The 16581-nt window shown below is 36.2% G+C and overlaps 1 protein-coding gene across 1 annotated transcript in view; it reads left to right on the forward strand.

The window, feature by feature from the left end:
- Positions 1 to 16581, forward strand: part of CENPP (centromere protein P) — a gene marked incomplete at its 5' end in the record, with an annotated part of 232063 nt that overhangs the window by 166901 nt on the left and 48581 nt on the right. The window lies entirely within an intron of this gene.

Below are 16581 nucleotides of genomic sequence, written 5' to 3' on the forward strand. Positions count from 1 at the left end.
TGTAGGTTTTACAGGCCATGCATTCTTTGTCATAACTACTCCACTCGACCCTTGTAACATGAAGGTAGACAATATGTACACAATTTGTGTACATGATATGTACACAATTGTGTATACAAATTCCAAAACAGGCAGTGGGTCAGACTTAGCCCCCAGTCCATAGTTTGCCGACCCCTCTCTGGACCACTGTGTTGTAGGTTTTCAGAGGTTACTCAGGAGGTTTCTCTCCGCCTCTCTGCCAAGTCATTCTGTGACTAACATCATCCACAATTCATTTTCCCAGCTCTTATATTTTATTATTTTATTCTCTAGTGTTATAATTTTCTTTGTTGGGGGAAAAGAGCATAGTTGCACCAAATAAAAATAACAGCAAACTAGTATCAGTTATAAAGAGGTAAGAGGGACAAAGAATAACTTTTAATCAGCTGGTCTCAAGAGCAGTACAGGACCCTGCACATGGTGAAGCTGAAAAACATATTTGAGAAATGAATACTTTTTCAAACCTTAAACATGGGTTAGCACAGAACAGAAGTCCCTGAGAGGGGGAAAATCCAAGTTGAGCTCCTGCTCACTGCCTGGAGGGAGTTCCTTCCAAGGCTGAAGCCCAGGGTAAGGACCCAGGCAGAGCCCAACAATCTCCCTGAGTTGAAAAAAAACAAAAAACCTGGGGTCCTGGGGATGCCAGAGAGTCAAGAGTTTGCAGAGCAGAGCACAGGGAGGTGAGAGCTACCCTGAAAAAGACTTCCAAAGATATCAAGTCTTCAACCGAGTATGATTAGCACATTTGTATGAGTAAACTACTCAACACTTGAGAAAGAACTACCATGAAGGACAAAAAGAAAAAATCCTTTGGGCTAGAAAAGGCTGGGCAGACTCTGTGTGTCCACCAGTCATAGTGGAGAACCTGTACTGCAAAGGGCATCAGACAGAGTGCTCAGAAGGGCATCGGCCCATCAGAGAAAACAATTTACCCTAGACTAACGGCTGATCTGATCCCATTTACAGCACTGAATAGCAAGCCTCCAGAAAGGATCAAACTGTGTGCAACAACTTAACTATGTCCCAGAGCACCCAACAAGTACTGGGAAATCCAGCAAAAATTTACCAGGCACACAAAGAAACCGGAATTGTTAACCCATGATGAGAAAAATCAATCTTTTGAAACCCATCCATAGCACAGCTGACATAATTATTAAGTAGGTCATTAAAAGTTATTAAAACCATAATCTGCGTGTTCAAGAACGTAGAGGAAAGATATTTAAAGAAATCCAAATTGAACTTTTAAAGATGTAAACTACAATGTGAGAGAGGAAAAAGTATACTGCAAGGGATGAATAGCACATTAGACATGGCAGGAAAAAATTAGTAAACTTGAAAACCTAGTCACAGAAATTATCCAAAATGAAACACACACACACACACACACACACACGACCAGTAAAAAACATGAACAGAGCATCATCACACTGTGGGACAACTTCAAGAAGATCAATTTATGTCCAGTTCCAGTCCCTGAAGGACTAGGGAGGCACAAAAATATTTGAAGAAATAAAGACTAGTCATTTTCCAAATTTGATGAAAACTATAAACCCACATATCCAAGATCAATAAACCCCCAAAATAAGAAATACGAAGAAAATTATGTCAAATATTCATCATAATCAAATTGCTTTAAAACCAGTAATAAGGGGAGCATCTTAAAAGTGACCAGAGAAAAAGACACAAAGTTAAGAATAGAATAAAAGACTTCTCATTCAAAACAGTACAAGCCAGAAGACAGTGGAACAACGACTTTCAGGTACTGAAAAAAATCAACTTAGAATTCTATACTCAGTGATAATGTCTTTCAGAAACACAGGCAACATAAAGACTTTTTCAGACATAGAGAAGCTGAAGGAATTAATCACCAACAGAATTGCACTGTAAGAAATGCTAAAGTAGAAGGAAAATTATATCAGATAGAATTATGGATCTACACAAAGGAATGAATACCACAGGAAATGGCATATATGTAGATAAATACTCTTTTTTTATTTTTAAATCTCTTTAAAAGATGCTAGTTTAATACAGTCATCTGTTTAACAGTTGTGTTGATTAATACAATAATACTGTATTTTGGGGTTTCTGCCTTAAGTGAAAGTAAAATGTATGACAACAGAAGCAGAAAGGAGGAAAGAGGAAGTGTAAATATACTGTTGTAATGTTCTAATACTATAAGCAAAGTGGAATATCAACTGAAGATAAGATAATTGTAATAAGTTAAAGACGCATACTATAAGCCCTAAGGTAATCACCCAACAAAACAAGAGTTATAGCTAATAAACCAATAAAGGTGATAAAGTGGAATAATAAAAATAATCCAAAACATATTACATGTACATCATATTAAATGTGAATTCATTAACTGCCACAGAGACTGTCCAGATTGAATTTTTAAAAATTAAGACCCAACTCTAGGGACTTCCCTGGTGGTCCAGTGGTTAAGACTCCATGCTCCCAAGGCAGGGGGCCTGGGTTCAATCCCTGGCCAGGGAACTAGATCCCACACGCATACCACAACTAAAAGTTCATGCCACAACTAAGGAGCCTGCAAGCCTCAACTAAGACCCAGCACAACAAAATAAAATAAAAAACAAAATAAAATAAAATCCCAACTCTCTGCTGCCTGTAAGAAACTCATGCTAAATAAAGATACAAATGGGTTAAAATTAAAAGGATGGAAAAATATATACTTTGGTAACACTAATCAAAAGAAAAGGGGGGCTTTGTTTGGTTACAGACAACCACAATAAAGCTAATACTGCGCCACCAGGGGGCTCCCCTGGTGGCGCAGTGCTCAAGAATCCGCCTGCCAATGCAGGGGACACAGGTTCAAGCCCTGGTCCAGGAAGAGCCCACATGCTGCGGAGCAACTAAGCCCATGCGCCACAACTACTGAGCCTGCGCTCTAGAGCCTGTGAGCCACAACTACTGAGCCCACGTGCCACAACTACTGAAGCCCACATGCCTAGAGCCCATGCTCCACAAAAGAGAAGCCACCGCAGTGAGAAGCCCGCACACTGCAATGAAGAGTAGCCCCCGCCCGCCTCAACTAGAGAAAGCCCACGCGCAGCAATGAAGACCCAACGCAGCCAAATAAATAAATAAATAAAATAAAGTTTTAAGAAAAGACATTTAACTCAATAAAAAAAAGTGGATGGCTATATTAATATGAGATGAAGAAGAATAAGGAGAGCCATTATGTAATGATAAAAGGATCTATTCATGAAGATGTAACAATTCTAAGCCTTTATACACTGAACGGTACAGATTCAAATTACATGAAGAAAAAAACTGGTATAGCTGCAAGAAGAAATAGACAAATCCACAGTTACCATCCAGAATTTCTACTTTCTTCTCCCAAATATGAATTTTTAAAATAGTAGATCACAAGCTAAAACAACAAGATAGCACTGTACCCTGTTAGAGTGGCCAAAATCAAAAACACTGACAAATTGTGAGGTCAGGGTGTGTAGAAACAGGAACTCTCATTTATTGCTAGTGGGAATACAAAACCATACAGCCACTTTGTAAGACAGTTTGGCAATTTCTTACAAAACTAAACATACTCTTACCCTGCAATCCAGCAGTCATGCTTCTTAATATTTACCCACATGAGCTGAAAACTTATATCCACACAAAAACCTGCACATGGATGTTTACAGCAGCTATATTCATAATTGCCAAAGCTTGGGAACAACCAAGACATCCTTAAGTAGGTGAATGGATAAATAAACTGTGTTACATCCGAACAGTGGAGTATTATTCAGCCCTAAAAAGAAATAAGCTCTCAAACCATGAAAAGACATGGAAGAATCTTAAATGCTTATTACTAAGTGGAAGAAGCCAATCTGAAAAGGCTAGTACTGTGTGACTGCAACTACAAGGCATTCTGGAAAAGACAAAACTATGGAGACAGTACAGACATACTTCGTTTTATTGCACTTTATCATGCTTCACAGATACTGCATTTTTTAACAAATTGAAAGTTTGAGGCAACCCTGCATCAAGCAAGTTTATCGGCACCTTTTTTCCAACAACATTTGCTCACTTTTTGCTGTCACATTTTGGTAATTCTCACAATATTTCAAACTTTTTCATTATTACCAAATTACTATATTTGTTATGGTGATCTGTGATCAGTGATCTTTGATGTTACTGTTGCAAAAAGATTATTATGCTCTGAAGGCTCAGATGATGGCGAGCATTTTTTTAGCAATAAAGTATTTTTTAATTAAGACAGGAACATTGATTATTTTTTTAGACATAATGCTATTGCACATTAAATAGAATAGAGTATACTGTAAACATAACTTTTATATGCACTGGGAAACCAAAAAAAATAGTGTGATTCCCTGTGTTGCAGTATTAGCTTTATTGTGGTTGTCTGTAACCAAACACACAACATCTCTGTGGTATGCTTATTTAGTCAGAGTTGCATGTTCATTGATTTATGATCCTACTTTCAGTTTGTGTTTTCATTATGGCCAGGTGATGCTTTTGCTTCCTAGCAATCTATATCATTTATAATGGTGCTTCACTGTATAGAACTCAGATTTTGAATGAAGCTTTGAAGTCATCTGCTTTTCCAGTAATGGGAAGTTCTTTATCTTCCATGTTCAGACAGCTCTGTCAGAAAAGTCTTCCTTAGACTGAGCTACAATTTGTTGTTCACATCATGGCCCATAAGAGATTTAAAGATAAAAGCCATGTTCACACAGTTTTCTTTCTCCTGAGTTCTTAATCTTTTTTTTAATCAATGCTTTTTAAGATGTGTTTAAGTTTCTAAAACTAGTACATAATTTTTTAAAACTCAAAATGATACATAGGCATAAAAAACAAGTTGCCTTAATATAATTCATAGTTTAGTACAAGGGTAGACATACTTTTTCTTCAGGGTCCAGAGAGTAAATATTTTTAGCTTTGCAAGACAACAGTCTCTGTTAAAACTACTCAACTTTGTTACTGTAGCCAAAAATAGCCATAGACAAGTAAATGGATGGCCACAACTGTATTCTGATGGCACTTTGAAAAACAGAATTTGGCCTATGGGCCATAGTTTCCCATCCCCTAGTTTAAGGGTATCTTTCATGATACCTTCTAAACATATATGAACATATATATTTAAACATAAATGGAATTGTTTGATATACTGCAATCTGTTTTCTTTCCATTCAGTAATAAATTGTGGTCATATGGACATATATGTCAATGTATGTAAATCTATCTGGTCTGTGCACTCTATTTTCATTCCATAAGTTATGTAACAAACAATTTGGTGATGGATATTTAATTTTTTCCACTTTTCCTCTGTTGTAAACACTCTTGCGGGAATTCCCTGGTGGTCCAGTTGTTACGACTCTGAGTGTTCACTGCCAAGGGCACGAGTTCAATCTGTAGTCAGTGAACTAGGATCCCACAAGCTGCGTGGCACGGCCAAAAACTGAAACAAAACAAAACACTCTTGTGCATATATCTTCTGGAAATATTTTTTATGTTCTTTTTTCTTTTTCTTTTAAATTGAAGAATAGTTGATTTTCAATGTTGTGCCCATCTCTGCTGTACAGCAGTGTGACTCAATTATACACATATGTACATTCTTTTTTTATATTCTTTTCCATTATGGTTTATCACAGGGTATTGAGTATAGTTCCCTGTGCTATACATTAGGACCTTGTTGTTTATCCATTCTAAATATAATAGTTTGCATCTACCAAGCCCAAACTCCCAGCCCATCCCTCTCCCTCCCCTCCTCCCCTCCTCCCCTTTGGCAACCACAAGTCTGTTCTCTATGTAAAAATATGGAATGCTTCACAAATTTGCATGTCATCCTTGTTCAGGGGCCATGCTAATCTTCTCTGTATTGTTCCAATTTTAGTATATGTGCTGCCAAAGTGAGCACTTTTATGTTCTTAATTGCACTTTTAAAATTTATAAATAATGTAATAATAGATTTTCTGTTGTTTTTAACTATATTGTCTCTTGGGTTTATTTTTGGATGAAATTTAATATAAGTCACTTTGGTCATATTTATTAATATATTTTGAGGCCATGGTATAGGTACATACACATTTAGAATTGTTATATATTTCTGGTGCTTTTATCATTAGGTACTTTCTGTATCTCTAGTAGTGTGTTTTGTCATAAGATCTACTTTGTCTAATTAATGTAACTGCTTTCTTTTTATTAATGTCTGCTTAATATATTTTTTGCATCATTTTACTTTCAGCCTTTCATATTTTCAATATATTTTCTATTAGCATATCATTTTTACTTCACTATGACAATTTTTATCTTCTAATTGGAATAGAAAGTATATTTGTATTTATTGTAACACTTGATATGTTTGAATTTAAATATATTTTCTAAAGATTTGCATTCTATTTGTCCTGCCTGTTCTGTGTGTGTGTGTTTTTTTCCATTCTTGCTTGCTTTCTTTTTAATTGATTGCTTAGTTTTTATTATTCCATTAGTAATTGTATACTTTTTGCTATAAAGTTCTTTGTAGAGATTACCACATACATCCTTAACTTATCAAGTCTAATATAAATTAGTACCTTTACCTCTTTCTGGACTTTAACCTTACTTACCTCATCCTAGAACATATACTACTTTTGTCATATATTTTAATTCTTTATATATGTTAAACCCTCAAAAGATTATTATTATTTTATGCTAAAAGTTCATTTAGATCAGGCTCTCTCAACCTTAGCACTATTAACATTTGGGTTGAATAATTCCTTTTTGTGGTGGGGGGCTGGCCTTTGTATATTTAGTAGCATCCCTGGCTCCTACCCAGTAGATACCTCCTCTCAGTTATAACAACCAAAAATGTCTTCAGATATTACCAGATGTGTCTTGGGGGTAGAAGGAGTCAGCCTGCCTCCAGTTAAGAACCACTGATTTAGATCTTCCTAAACATTTATCCTTTTTCTTTCTTCTTATTTCTTTCTGCATTTCCAGCCTTCTATCAGGATTATTTTCTTCCTAAAAGAATACCTTTTAGTAATTCCTTTAGTACAGGACTGCTGATGACCAATTCTTTTGTTTGTTGGTCATATGAAAATGTTTATATCTTATGTTCATTCTGAAAGGATGTATTTGCTAAATATGGAATTCTAGGTTGACAGGTGTTTTCTTTCAGCATTTGGAAGATTTCATTCCAATGTCTTCTTGTTTCCAAATTTTGTGTTGAGTAGTCATCTGTCAATCTAATTATTTCTCCTTTAAAAGTAACTTTTTTGGTTGCTTTTAAGATATTCTCTTTGGCTTTGGTTTTCAGCTGTTTTACTCTGTTGTACGTAGATATGATTTACTTGTTTTTATCCTATATAGGATTCATAGCATTTCTTGAATCTGTGGACTGATATTTATCAAATTTGGAAACTTCTTAGCCCTTACCTCTTCAAATAATACTTCTCTTGCCTCTTTCTTTTCAAAACTACAGTGACACGTATGATAGCCTTCTCATTATGTCTTTAATGTCACTTTCCCTCTCGTATTTTTTATCCTTCTCTCACCCTGTGATTGATCCTGGTTATTCCACTAACCTCCCTTCCATTCACTAATTATCTGTTCAGCTGTGGTTTATCTACTATTAAATCCATCCATTGACTTCTATTTTTCTGTTATTGTGTTTTTTTAGTTTTTCGGGTTTTCAGTGCGTTCTTATTGTTTCTGTTTCTCTACTGAAATTTTCAATCTTGTTTTTCACGTTTTGAACATATTAATCACATTTATTTAAGTCTGAGTCTGAAAACTCCATTTTAGGACATTCTATATGTCTATTTCTATTGTCTGTTATTTCTTTCTAGGTTTCTAGGCATTTTCTTCTGTTTCTTCCTATGCCTGATGGCATTTGATTGCCAGCCATTGTATATGAAAAATTGTGAATATACTTTGAAGCCTACAATGATATATTTATTATTTATCCTAAAAGGATTTACATTCGGACATGAGGTTAAGGGCACTATAAATCATAAATTGAATGATTTGAAGCTGAGTTTCACTATAACTAATTAATAATTATACTTTAAGTCCCAAACCAAAACCTGGTGATTTCATCTGCATCACTTTTCCCTACCACCCCTGCTGCTTGATTGGCCCCATTCCTTGAGTTTTGTTTCTGTCTTGACTTGAGAGGCTGTTTTAAAGCTATACTAAGCTTCTCAGTCGCCTCTTTTGGTTCCACAGATGCCTCCAGAAGAAAAGCTGTTCCAGACCTCTTAGGATTCCAGTCCTATCCCAAATATTGGCCCTGTTATTTTTCCTATTTTTTTCTAATTATTGTCAGCAGGCTGAATGGTCTGAATTGCATAGTCTGCCATTATAAGAAGCATGAGTTCCCTCAGATTAGTTTTATTTCCCTGAAATATATCATTTTTCTCTAAGAGAATGTTTTGGGTTGTAAAAGTTTTGAATTCTTATATGTCAGAAAATATCATTTTGTTTGGTTGGAAATAGAATTATGATTTTAGAATAATTTTCCTTCAATACTTCATAGGTATTGTTCCATTTGTTTCTTATATCTGTTACTGATGAAAAGTTTAAATTGAATCTGATTCTCATCTCTTTGTAATAAATCTTTTTTCCTCTCTCTGTAGAAGTTTTTTTCAGATTTTGAACTCATTTTTAATATTCAGAAGTTCTACTTACTATAATGTACGGGGGGTTTTTTTCCTTATTGTATCCTTCTTAGGATCTTCTACTCTAATGACTTCTTTCTTTTCCACACAAGCTCTTTTTACACAGTTCTCTCCCATACCTATTCAAGGCTATGGTTTTCCTCTTTAAATTCATTCCCATCTTCTCTCTGTATTTGAAGGATTCCTCACAGTTTCTATCTCACCAGAAGCTCCCCTTCTTATTTCCTACTGTAGCTATATATCCATGTGTATATTTGTTTGTAATATATCTTCTCTTATGTCTAGGTATTTGGTAAGAGGAAAAGAGTGATATCTGCTTAGTTTGCCCTCTTGAATCTCAGTTCTTTTTATAACTTCATCTGCCAGAATTATCCTCCTGTAGTCAGGATGTACTTGGATCATATGCTGACTTGTCACCATTTTACCTTGGCTCAACAAATAGCAGCCTCTAAGTTATTTTCGTGTCAACTAACCTCAGCATGCAATCTCTTTTTCAGTATATAGGTACATTAATTACTGCAGTCATTTCAAACCCTTTACTGTAGGTCACTGAAATGAAACTACATTAGAACAACTTTTCGTAATCTATATTAGTTTTAGAAAAACTAACATGCAAAATGTAAGGGAGGAGCAAATCCCCTAGCTGATTGGCGGCTAAAATTGTCAAAGTCCATTCAGAGAGCAAGGTAATATGTTGGGAAGAAATAGCAACAGCAGCAGAGGAAAGCAATATGAAAAGTTGCACTGTGAGACAGGGTAGAAGTAGAATTTGCTGAGTGGCAGGGGAAGTGAGCTCTGACAGAGGGCATAAATTCTGTGCTCTACATAAAACCTGTACATGGAGATTTTCTTGCTTTGATAGTCATATATGTGACTCTCCATCCTGTGGTAGGTGAGACTTATGAGGAGTCAGGCCCTGGATCTAAGGGCTCTGGAGATAAACTTTCATGAGGGTCTCAGGCATCGTGTTGGCCCTGAGCCTCTTACTTAGCTGAGCATTGCCCAAGCTCACCCTTCTCCCATTATCCCCATCCCTCTTTGTCTTCCACCCCCTCCCAAATTGGCTCACTTTTACTTATCCAGAAATCTAAATAGATATGTACAAAAATAAATTTACAGAGCTATCTTAATTTTAAGAAAATCAGAATCTAAATAGTCTAATTGAAATGTTTAAATAATGTTTATGAAATGGCCTCTCAATACTAATTTTATCATTGATGCCTTGGCCTTTGTTATTTTCAGTGATTTATTGAATTTCACATTGCCTTTTATATTTATTCCAAAAACAACTTTATAATTGAGTGAATATGTTTCTAGAGGTAAACTTTTATGACACAATAGGTCTAATCACTGTAGGTACTATTTTGATCAAGTAAAATTTTCTTTCATTTTAGCATTTATTGTGTTTATCCCAACATTAAATATCATCTGTAAATCTTGGTTAACTTATTGTTTATTTTCCATTAAAATTCTTCATCATCTGTCTTAAGTAAGCTTTAAAAGGGTTTAAATTAAATTTTAAACTTCTACATAAAGCCATGAGATGCCTATTATCCCTTTTAACTTCACTCTATAGGCTTAAAATGAAAAACATTTTTAATTAATCCTTCATGCTCTTTTAGGACTTAAAAATAGAAAAGAATGAAAATTTCAAACCAACTTATACTTCTATTGAGCATGTAATTCTATTTAAACATATAAAAATATATTGAATCCTACTTTCATAAAGTTTTAAATACTTCGGAAGTAGTCATCCTGAAAAAAACAAGTAAACAAAATAATGTACACTTTAAACTTTTAAAGTCTATTAGTAAGAGCTTATTTCCTCAAGGGTTAAACACATTTTCAACATAAAACAGCCAAATATTAAAACCATTCCACATGCTTTAGTAGAAACTTAAAATTTAAAACATTTTACCTGGAAATCTAAACTAAGTAGGCTTTGCTTGGTGTCATTTAAGTCTCCAGATGAAAATGAAACAAAACCAGAGCTTTCTTTAAAACAAAGAAGGGAATGTTGAAAATTGTTAACTGACTTCTTTGCAAAATCTAAAATAACTGCTTCCCTTGGGGATACATGCCTTTCGGTTCTTTGTGCAGAAGATCAGCCAAGAGAGTAACCAGGGAAAATAGTTACCAAGGCAAATATTTGTTCTAAATCATGGGAAAAGTGGAAAGCAGCAGAGGGGGAAAAAAGCATTAGTCTGTAGACTGAGAAGGCGGAGTTGGAAGCACAAAAGTGGAGCTTGATTAAGAAATGCGTGATTTTCATAGACTAATTACATTAAAAATCTTAACGTTCCAAGTTAGAGGACTGTGCATTCCTGTAATGCCTTTAATTGGGTTAATGTTATTTAACTCTCTCATCGGCCCTCTGCCGGCCACACCAGTCTCACACACAATATTGTCAACAAAACAGAAAGCTGTTACATATTAATGTCATTGATATTATGTAACTTCCAACCTTAAGCAATAAGAAGAAAATATGCAAGGGAGCTATGAGGCTTCTGATTAAGGTAACTGGCAAATTAGTTATCTACCTCAGCCTCAGTTTTTTCATCTGCAAATAAGCAGATCAGAGACAGATCAAGGTTCCTGGCCCACAGTGCTGCTTATAGGGGACCTAGGGTGAGTTTACTGCTGTTTGTGACTAAAGTTTTTTCTTTGTACAGCTGGGATGGTAATACCTATCTTTCAAATTTTTGTGCAGATAGAATGAATAGCACATACAAAATGCCTGTCGTAGACTAGGTAATTATAATATCTATTTTTTTTAATTCTTACTTACCTCATGGGTCTAAATTACTTGACAGAGAGAAGCTACATTTTTGTTTTTCCAAAATCTTAACATGACCTGGATAGATCAAATCAAGATGATGGACTGAGCACATGGGCCACCCAAATTCCTAAAAATAACAAAAACTATGTTTGTTTTTAAAAATGTAACACTGCACTACAAAATAATTAGTACTATTAGAAGACAAGAAATGTTGAGAAATTCCTTGAAGACTGAAGGTACATAGGCTCTGTCTGGCAGATGACAACAAAACATGTATGAGACAAGGTAACTCTGAGGGTGTTCCAGGTTTAGAAATTATAGATCCTGGGAATGGTGAGATTCGTTGGGAAACTGTACTCAAGAGAAGCAGGGCATATGACCCCAACCTTCCTGATATCTCCATCATTTGTTCAAAGTATTAGGCATTTACCCCCAAATTGAACCCATGTTCTCATCCACTTGGCCTTGGGTTTCTAGTAGAAAAGGGAATCCCCATCTTCAGAATCCAGACTAGCTCAACCCAGTACAAGCACAAAGTTGACTATGTATCTCCACCCACACATTCAGAGCTTTGGGTCAGTGTCTTTAACATAAGCAGGTAGCCCAAGATTACCAAACATTTGCAAAGATTCTAACATTAGAGATAGGAGTTCTCCTCATCTCCCCCCCAAAATACCTACCCACAATCAGAAAAGAGCTTTGGAAATTTAATCAAGAATGAGAAGCCACTACAGACCTATTAGAATTGCAAAAGCCAAAACACTGATAATACCAAATGCGGGTGAGAATGTGAAGCAACAGGAATTCTCATTCATTGCTCGTGGGAGTACAAAATGGTACAGCCACTTTGGAAGGTAGTTTGGTGGTTTCCTAGAAAAATTCAGCAGTCATGCTCCTTGGTATTTACCCAAATAAGTTGAAAACTTATGTCCATACAAAAACCTGCACACAGATGTTGACAGCAGCTTTATTCATAGTTGCCAAAACTTGGAAGCAATCAAGATGTCCTTCAGTAGGTGAAAGGATAAACTGTGGTGCATCCTACAATAGAATATTATTCAGTGCTAAAAAGAAATGGGCTATTAAGCCATGAAAAGACATGGAGCAACCTTAAATGCATATTACTAAGTAAAAAAAGCAATTCGGAAATGGTTCTGTACTATGTGATTCCAGCTATGTGACATTCTGGAAAAGGCAAATCTATGAAGACAGTAAAAAGGTCAGTGGTTGCCAGGGGTTGGTGGTGGGAGGAATGAATAGGTGGAACACAGGATTTTTAGGGCAGTGGAAATACTCTGTATGATATCATAATGGTGGATACACATGTTTATACTGTTGTCTAAACTCATAGAATGTACACACCAAGAGTGAACCATAATGAAACTATAGACTTGGGTGATTATGATGCATCAGTATAGGTTCATCATTTATAACAAACGCACCACTCTAGTGGGGGATGTTGATAATCGGGGAGGCTGTGTGATGGGGGGCACTAGGGATATATGGGAAACCTCTGTAATCTTCCTCTCAATTTTTCTGTGCATCTGAAACTGCTCTAAAAAAAAAGTCTTTAAAAAAAATGTGGGGCTTCCCTGGTGGCGCAGTGGTTGAGAGTCTGCCTGCCGGTGCAGGGGACACGGGTTCATGCCCCGGTCTGGGAAGATCCCACATGCCGCGGAGCGGCCGGGCCCGTGAGCCATGGCCATTGAGCCTGCGCGTCCGGAGCCTGTGCTCCGCAACGGGAGAGGCCACAACAGTGAGAGGCCCATGTAACGCAAAAAAAAAAAAAAAAAAAAAAAAAAATGTGGCCTGATTTGAAATATATACATTGTTTTGGGAGGAAAAAAATGTGGATGACAAGCAGTATTGGACACATTGCTTAGGGCAAACAGAAACTTATATTCTTTTTTTTTTAACTTTTTACTTTATATTGGAGTATAGCCATTAACAGTGTTGTGATAGTTTCAGGTGCACAACAAAGTGACTCAGCCATACCTATACTTGTATCCATTCTCCCCCAAACTCCCCTCCCATCCAGGCTGCCACATAACATTGAGCAGAGTTCCTCGTGCTATGCAGTAGGTCCTTGTTGGTTATCCATTTTAAATATAGCAGTGTGTACATGTCAATCCCAAACTCCCTAACTATCCCTTCCCCCCACTCTTCCCCCGTGATAACCATCAGTTTGTTCTCTAAGTCTGTGAGTCTGAGAAACTCTTCTATAATGGATTCCTAGAAGTGAAATGCTGGGACAGAGTATAGCTATTGTTAAGTTGTCCTCAAAAGAAACAGGATAGGGACTTCCCTCGTGGTCCAGCGGTTAAGACTCCACGCTCCCAATGCAGGGAGCCCAGGTTCAATCCCTGGTCAGGGAACTAGATCCCGCGTGACGCAACTGAAAGTGCCCGTATGCCCCAACTAAAAGTGCCCGCATGCCAGCAACTAAAGATCCCATGTGCCACAACTAAGACCCGGCAGAGCCAAATAAATAGATAAATAAGAAACAGGACAAATTAACAATAGCTATACTCTGTCCCAGCATTTCACTTCTAGGAACCCATTGTAGAAACACATCTTTCTCTGCACAAGTGTGCCTCTAGGAAAGTACTTTGAAGCATTGTTCCCAAGGGGGAAGGGGAATTAACCAGTTATATACTGATAGGGAACAGTAGGCTGCCATAAAGCTACGTAGAGAGACTGAAGTAACTGTTATACAGACATGCAAAATTGTCCACAATATACCAAGAGGAAGAAAGAAATTTTAAAATAGTACACGTGCTAATTATGTTCCCTTCTTTTAATGTATACAATTTAGCATCTTCCTAGAGAACAAATTAGAAGAAATAAACAACAAACTGTTAGTGGTTATCTTTGGGTGATGGAATTATGGGAAGATTTTAGTATGTAATTCTGTACTTTTATAATGTTTTGAGCTTTTCATAACCATATCAGAAAAAAAAGAATAACTTTTTTAAAAAAAACTTTAAACAATCAGAAAAAGAAGAAACTTAAATAGCAGCATAGAGGAATAGCCAAGATTATCATACCAAGATTGGCAAAGTTGCGGAGAACCAGATTATACAGTTTCTGAGGTCCCTGCTCTAAAATCTTGTGGGTTAATGGACTGTTACATGAGTCCTGCAGAAACTATGTTAACCACAGTAGTACATGGGAAATGCTGGTACTGGTGTTCTCCTCCTTTTTATTACTGCAGCCGTAACTGTGTTCTAAAGCATTGGCTCTGACAGCCACTCTGCAGAGTTTGGTGTTGGTCACCAAACAGGGTGTCAACAGGTCCCTGAGTGCCCAGGCTACAAGCACAGCCAGCATGGGTTCCAACTCCAAAACATGTGTTTGAGTAAAGTCACCTTTTCAATATTTTCAATGAGTTAGTCTTTCTTTTAAGGGTGTAGTTGCTCAGATAAAGCTAAGTTTCCCCTCTCAGAAATGGGAGTCTTATCTTGCTTCAGGCCTATTCTATATCCCTTCCTGGTGCCATAGTTAAATGCCTTTTCAGCTAACTCACACTGAAGTGTGACAGTGCTTCATTTGCTTTCATTGAATTTACCCTCTCAGAGGAATATTTACATTTAAGTGGAGTACTAATGTATGAATATGCCATGATACATTCCCCTATCAGTGGACATTTGGATTTTTCCCCTTTTTGAGTTTTGGTGCATTTTTCCAGATTGCTTTCCAAAAACATTCTAGTAATGTATACCCCCACCGGAAATATGTAAAATGTCCATTTACCTGCCACTATTTTTTAAATGATTTTAGTATTTTTGAATAGGTAATATATATATGTAGCATAAACTTTTTAAATACACAGTTAAAATTTTCAGTTTTCTATATCCAATACTGGAGGATTGGATGATTCTACCAACCTTCCCAGCAAAGACAACTAAAAAAACTGGATCACTATTTAAAAACATCTTAAAATCGTTGATGAGGTTAAAAAAAGACCATAAGGAATCACTGGGTTTAGATCTGAGAGGGTTCATGAACACCTTTTTGCCCTGGCGGTGTTTGTCAAAAATATTAAAAGCAAAAATATCAATGAAATAGAAAAATTCATGCAGGAGACAGGATCAACAATGCCAAAAAAATTTTTTTTAGCAAAACTAATAAAATATGTAGCAAGAATGATGCAGGAGAAAGGGAAAAAGCACAGGTCACCAGTATGAGGACTAGGAAAATTTCTATTACTACAGAGTGAAAACAGTTAAAATAAGAGGATATTATAAACAACTTTATGCCAGCAAATTTAGACAGTATGGATACTTCCTAGAAAAAGACAATTTAATAAAACTGTCAGAAGAAGAAATAGAAAATCTGAATTGTCTACTATTGAATCCATAATTTCAAACCTTCCCACAAAGAATACTATAGGCCTATATTAATCAACAAATTCTACCAAACAATTCTTCAGCATAACCATACCATACTGCAACCTGACAAGGACATTACAAAAAAGGAAAATTATAGATCAGTCTGACTAGTGAACATAGATTTTTTAAAAAGTAAAATATTAGCAAACCAAATCTAGCAGTATAAAAATAGGATAATATATCATGACTACACTAGGTTTATTTAAGAAATACCTGGTTGATTTAAGGATAAAATCCAAACATTATATTGTCACCTTAATGTTTAAAGAAGGAAGAGAGAAAAAGCTGTTACCATACTAAAATAGAAGGGAACTCCTTAGTCTGTCAGAGTTATCTACAAAAAAACAACATACTTCCACTCCTAGCTATATACCCAAGAGAAGTGGAAACATAAATCCACATGGAAACTTGTACACGAATTTTGAATTGTGTAGCTACACTATTCATAACAGCCAAAATGTGGAAACAACTGAAATATCCATCAGCTGATGAACGGATAAATTGTGGTCTGTTTCTACAATGGAATATTATTCAGCAATAAAAAGGAATGAAGCACTGATGCATCCGTGTTCAACATGGATGAACCTCAAACAGATTATGCTCAGTGCAGGAAGCCAGTCACAAGAGGCCACATATTGTATGACTCTTTTATATGAAATGTCCATAATAGGCAAATCCATACAGGCAGAAAGTAGATGAGTGGTTGTTGGAGTGAGGAGGGTAAGAG

This window comes from Hyperoodon ampullatus (assembly GCF_949752795.1).
Source record: "Hyperoodon ampullatus genome assembly, chromosome: 6".
Taxonomy (NCBI): Eukaryota; Metazoa; Chordata; class Mammalia; order Artiodactyla; family Ziphiidae; genus Hyperoodon; species Hyperoodon ampullatus.